The sequence below is a fragment of the Haliaeetus leucocephalus genome, unplaced genomic scaffold, assembly GCF_000737465.1.
Source record: "Haliaeetus leucocephalus isolate CR32 unplaced genomic scaffold, Haliaeetus_leucocephalus-4.0 Scaffold0, whole genome shotgun sequence".
NCBI classification, from domain to species: domain Eukaryota; kingdom Metazoa; phylum Chordata; class Aves; order Accipitriformes; family Accipitridae; genus Haliaeetus; species Haliaeetus leucocephalus.
Window position 1 is genome coordinate 16,203,556 of NW_010972436.1, and position 6,000 is coordinate 16,209,555.

Sequence of the window (6,000 nt, forward strand, 5' to 3'; positions counted from 1 at the left end):
AGGTCTTGTGTCTTTGGACGAATATGCTGAAACAGTTATCTCTCCAACAATTTTGTGGTACAGACATACATTCACTACAGAGCCCTGCGAATGCAGGAGAGATTTTCTTGGGGAAACAGGGTTAGAAACATCAAGCTCTTGGCACTCTAATTAGGTATAGATTGTTTTGCTGACTGCAGTGTTTAAAGCCTCCGGTTATCCTTCGTATACGGTAGAAATAGTAACCCATTAGGGTCACAATACTTTTGTAATGTGTGACACTCTCTAGATTCTGGTGGCTTCATACCAGTGGGGATCGCCCTGCCTGCATGGGGCAGGTTCTTTGCGAGTCACCCCAGTCTCCCACTGTGCTGCCGGAGAGGGGCTGGGATGACAGGAGGAGTGTGGGAGATCTTCCCTCTCTGTCCTTTCCATCTGCTGTGGCGTGCGGCCTCGATCCAGCGTGTGCCCTCCTGAAACCCTTACTTGCGTTATATATTAGTAATACCCACCTAGGAGACTCAGTGGTATAGCTTGATCAAAGAAGGGTAGCGTGGCATTAAGCAGCCTGAAAAATCTGTCCAAAAATCTGGGTAAATACCGAGGTCAATTAGACCTCACTGAGCTCTGTGCTGCCACAGATGACTGGCTGCAGGTTTTTGGCTGGTTAATTTAAAATCGTATCACGTATGAATACACTATACTGCTGTCACAGGAGGGTAAACTGAGCCATAGTTTAACTAGAGTATTATGTGTTGTGAATCTGTCCAGATAATTCAGTTTAACCACCAGTATGGAACAACTTTTCATTCAAGTGCTTTTGTTTTACATTCTATATTAAGTTTACTTAATATAGATTACTAGATACTCCAGGGAGAATCAGCTGCCATCACTGTTTAGTTTTGTCTTTGCAGAAATCAAATTAAATAACATATCTAAATCCTTAAAGCAAAGTGGCAGTGTCTGTTCTGGCTCCATTTTCACTTGCTCAGCACTTTTTTTTAGGAGAAGAAACATCTTCATGCTTTCTCAGGAATTCGCTAAAGATTAGTTTAGATTCACTAACAAGGGAGCCTGGTGGAAACTCCATAATGTTCCAATTTTCCAGTTCTTCACCACAGATGTATTTTCTACCTATGGCAATTATATGCATCAGGATGGATCATAAAATGGTATTCACTAAATTTAATTTACATTCTTTTATATATTTCCAAGTTAACTTTTGATTTTGATGGAAAAAGACATAGCCTTAAACCCATCAAGCTCTCTTTAAAATATACTTTTTTTTTTTAAAGCAAATTTATCTTCTAACTGTGAAATATGAATAGAATCTTTGTGGAGTCAGCAATGCCAGGATTTCAGCGGTGCACTGAGCTAAATACATTATTTTTACACCTCATGAAAATGAGTTTAGTCAGGTCTCATCCTAGGCTTGAGCAAAATAACCAGACACAGTTCTCCAGAGATATCCAGATACAGTAGCTTCAGGAAAGGATTACTGTGCCTTTAAATTAAATCAGTTTCTCCTGGGTCACATAGTTAAAGAAACCCAAGATTTCTTGGCTGATATTAAATGGAAGCTCTATCAGAAAACAATTATACTATATGGACCCCGTCAACAGCATGCCCAAAGCTGGGCAAGCTCTTCCTTGGGCCTCCTGAAAACTGTTGCCTGCAGTGTATTTTTAAGATACCACAGATTTGTAATACTAATAAATGATAGTCTGGGAACTTATTTACTTTAATTGCTAGATGAAGCTTTGGGATCAGAACTGGCATTCGTTCCTTTTCTTTTCCTCCATGGGCATAAGGGTGAAATTCTGTCATATTTGCCACTGTAGACAATCTTCGACAATGACAAAAAAGTAATTGTCTACATGCAAATTAATGTTTGGAATGCATGAATGCACTTTAAGTGGTTTTCAAGTGATCAGGATGAAAGACTGATGGGCTTTTACACGTACTCTGGCAAAAAAATGAATTTGGAGATTTCAGCAGCAGCTGGAAAGTGCAGCCGTGCGTGCCCAGCCAGCTCTGGAGCCAAAAAGCAAATTTTTCTCTGAAGCAGAGTCTAAAAATCTTTGGTTTAGCTACCCTTACTGACCTATGCCAAATGAGTGAGTAAACTCAACCCAGCTAAGTAATAGCAGCCTTTGCATCCCAGAATGCACTGTAACCTGCCCCAATTTTGGTGAAGTGGATTAACACTTTGTTCAGCTGGGGGTAGAAATAAGTGGGCCCATGAAGGCTCTGATACCTGTGATACTTGTCTTCTGCCTATACAGACAATGCCACTTACCACATCTATTTGTTCAATATATTCTATGGTAATAAAACATTCCCAATTAAATAATATTCAGCCAACATAAAAGCAATCTATGGCAACTGAAAGAAATTTATTTCTTAGGTAGTCAGAAAAACCACAGGGTGCAGCCAGAAGGGGACCACAAATGCCTCAAGATGTTGGTTTCTGCTGTCGTGAGGCAGCAAACATTCTTTAGGTGCCTGCCTTTGCTGTAAAACTGATCTGTGCTCTTTCCAATGACAGCTAGCTGCCACCTTCCCATACTACCTGGTAAGAAAAGAAAAACAAAGTAGCTATTTCACTATATAAAGAATATGGATATCTAAGTTAGAGGTGAGCTAAATTTTGGGGTTTGAAGGAAGGAATACATTTGAAAATATGACGTACCTGTTCGTGTTACATCTTCAGTGGGTTTAGAACTGTGCTGGTCCACTGAATTCAGTTGAGTGGCACAGACTTTCTGAGAAATGGCACTTTAATTTTAAACCAGTAGCAAAACCTGCCTGCTCTCTAAATTTATAAATTATTGACACAGAATCAGTGAGACTGTGCAACAGATAATTGGCCCCTCTGGTCAATTCTCAATGGTGCTGAGAAGTTCATTGGTTTCAGATAAAGGTTTTTTTCTGAGCTGTAGGCTGAAATATTCCCAGAGTTTGAACAAGTTCATGTTCTTTGTTTGCTTTTTAAATAGCACATATCAAGGCCAAGCCTTGGCAAGAAACAATGAGGTTAGGATATGTGCTTGGTAAGGAAAAATGTGAGATTTAGAATTGGCTTCTAACATGGATTTGCTCTTGAAATACTGTATCTTAAAAAGCAGAGGTGGATTTCAACTTCTTATAACAGTTGAGGTTGTAGATCTAGGAATTCATCTATGAAGTTAAGAGTGTACATCTTTAGATTTATCCAACTGTGTATTTATGTATCAGTTGTTTTATTATTTCTGTATCAATTATTAATTTCACTCTGTTATGGTTCTTAAAACTTTTACATTGATCTCTCTTTTAGATTGAGCAGTAAAGTTTCTTTGCCATCAAAATTTTCAGGTTTCATCTGGGGAACTTTTCAGCAAAACTAAAGGTAAATTGGCCAAATGTTTCCTCATATAAACCAACTTAAAAATAAAATTATGAACTGAATCTTTCAAACTAAAAATGGAGAGGCTAAATTTTGCTTTCTGTTACCAGGGAAACCTATAGGCTATATATAGGTTATAGGCACCCTGACATTTTGTGTAAATCAAAGTCTGAGTTAGTTATCTAAATTCTATATTGTATATGTGGGGAGAATTAAACACTTCTAAATGGGATCCACAAAGGCGATGCACTAAGCAGAGGTACTGGTATTAGGTACAGAGAAAAGTGGAAAAGCTTGCTCACAGCACCCTGGAAAGGGTCAGGCCTTTGCTACTGGGCCACCTTCACGGCATTCAAACAGATGAGTTGCCTCTTAGAGTCTGCCTTAGCAGCTTAATCTAAGCTCATCAGTTTTAAATTTGAAGATTGTTAGAGACCGTCTTCCACTAAGGATACAGACTCCTGCAGAAAGACTAAGTTTACAGGCAAAAAGTGTGCTTTCCATAATTACTTTTAATATTTTTTTTAGAAGTGACTCTATAGTCCTTCAAATTGAAAACATACAGTCTAAGATGACTGCAATACTGTCATTGTTATTCACCGAATTAAAAACCCGCTTCAAAGGAAAATGAAGAAACATATATATTCATGCACCAGGAAAAGTTTGCTCAATTCAGAAAGTCTAGCCTCCTTATTATAAGTTATGACCAGTTACAAATATTTCAGAAGCCAAATATTACACATTCTCAGAAGACCCTACTCAACCCTTTCCATATTTACTATTTATAACCTTTCTCTTTGACATCAGTGGGACTATGCACAGATGTAAGCAGAGACACTAGTAAACGCATTGGCATGGAAAAGACTTAAAGTAAGTGAGGATTATAATGGCTGCTTTGAAGAGAGGAGAAGTAAAATAACAGATTTAAGAATTAAAATATGGCCTGATTATCATATAAAAATGACATTATTAACCAAAAAGCCTGTTTTATTTCACTTAACAGCATTTTGGTAGTGTATGTTGTATTCTCAAAGCTGTTGATACAGACACTGCAATTTTGGTGATACGTACATTTCCAGTCCTTTTCTGACACTGCAGTCTGGTGGTTAGGTTTGGTGTGGCGGGCAGTCTCTTCTGTAAGGATGCGCTTCCCCAGGGCCTTGGCAGAATCAGAGGCACCTCTCTGCTCCTGCGAGTTTGCTCTTTCTTTTAACTCATATTGTACCAACGCTTCCTCATGGAAGGTGAGGTCTGAAGGCCAGGCCAGTAAGTGGGGAACCTTCAAGGAGAACCTGCATGCTGGTGGTTTCATTGATGTCATGATTTGCAACAAGTCGAAACAGCGAATGTTCACACATAATAATAGCATTATGGAAACTGGGATTTCTTTTTATTTTGGAGCTGACAGATAAGATATGAAGCCAATACTATGAACATTTGTATTAAACAAAGAACCAGCTTTTTAAAGCAATGAGCTATTAGCTTCTCGTATCCTGACCACATGCCAAATTAGGTTAAATACATTCTGCCAACCTAAATCCCTTTGGCAGTTTCAGCTGCTCCAGTTACTCTTTGCTTCTCCTTCTGGGGCCAGAGTCTACCACTGAATGTGCATGTTTCCACTGACTCACGTCCAAGGGCAGATTTTGGCTGCTGGAAGTGGTTGTGTACTGCAGAGCTACTGGCCAAGAACTGATTTCTTCCATCCAAGGGGTAGCTCCATTGCACTGAAACGATGATCCTTTTATTCATACAGGGTATTTGGAAAAGGAATAAGGAAGAGGAATAGAGAGCAAGGAATAATAGAGGTTTGAATTATGAAGCCTGCAGAGAACATTTGACTGTAATAGGGTACTACTGACCTTTCTAAAATTAAGAGCCTGTGATGCTTTTACAAACTGCTGACATTTGCAATCTTCAAAATTTGGACAGTCATAACCCACAATTAGGGGCTTACTAAGGACCTCCTTATGAACACAAATTCTTGATGAGACACAGATGCTTGTCAGGACCATATCCATGTTAAAAAAACCCTCTAAGGAGCAGAATTTATGTTCTTCAAGGCATCTTCAGGGTTTTTGGCATTTCTAGTTAAAGTGCTGATGAGTCTGTGAGGCTACAGACAGCACAAATGAGACAGTAAGTTTATTACCCTTGCATTGCGCACCTATAACATTTTGTTCTTTCCATTCTCCTAATTAGTGATATGTGTCTTCTTGTATGGTTTTCTAAAGGGCAGAGAATTCTTGCACATTGGGTTATATATTTTTAATGAACCTGAGGGCTTGCCTCTTCTCTCGCTTACAACAGCAAAAATCAGGAGCCCTAAAATGACACACAGTTTGGTAGTATAAACCCACACTGTGAGCACAGACGGCCTTGATGTGATATCAAAACAAATGAAAGGTGAGAATGTAATAATTTGTTACTAGGAAGCTGAATAATGAAAGGGGATTAGAAAGCAGGTGCTGGTGGGTGGAGAAATAGGGAATAAGAGAGTGCTACAGCACCATCTGTTCATGCTGCTTTTGCACCATTAGCTGGGTGTTTCTGTTGCAGACCTCTAAACATCTGGCTGTACTGCTGGGGTTGCAGGCTGCACCCCTGGTTTGGAGGGGAAAGTGTTAGTTTTGTAG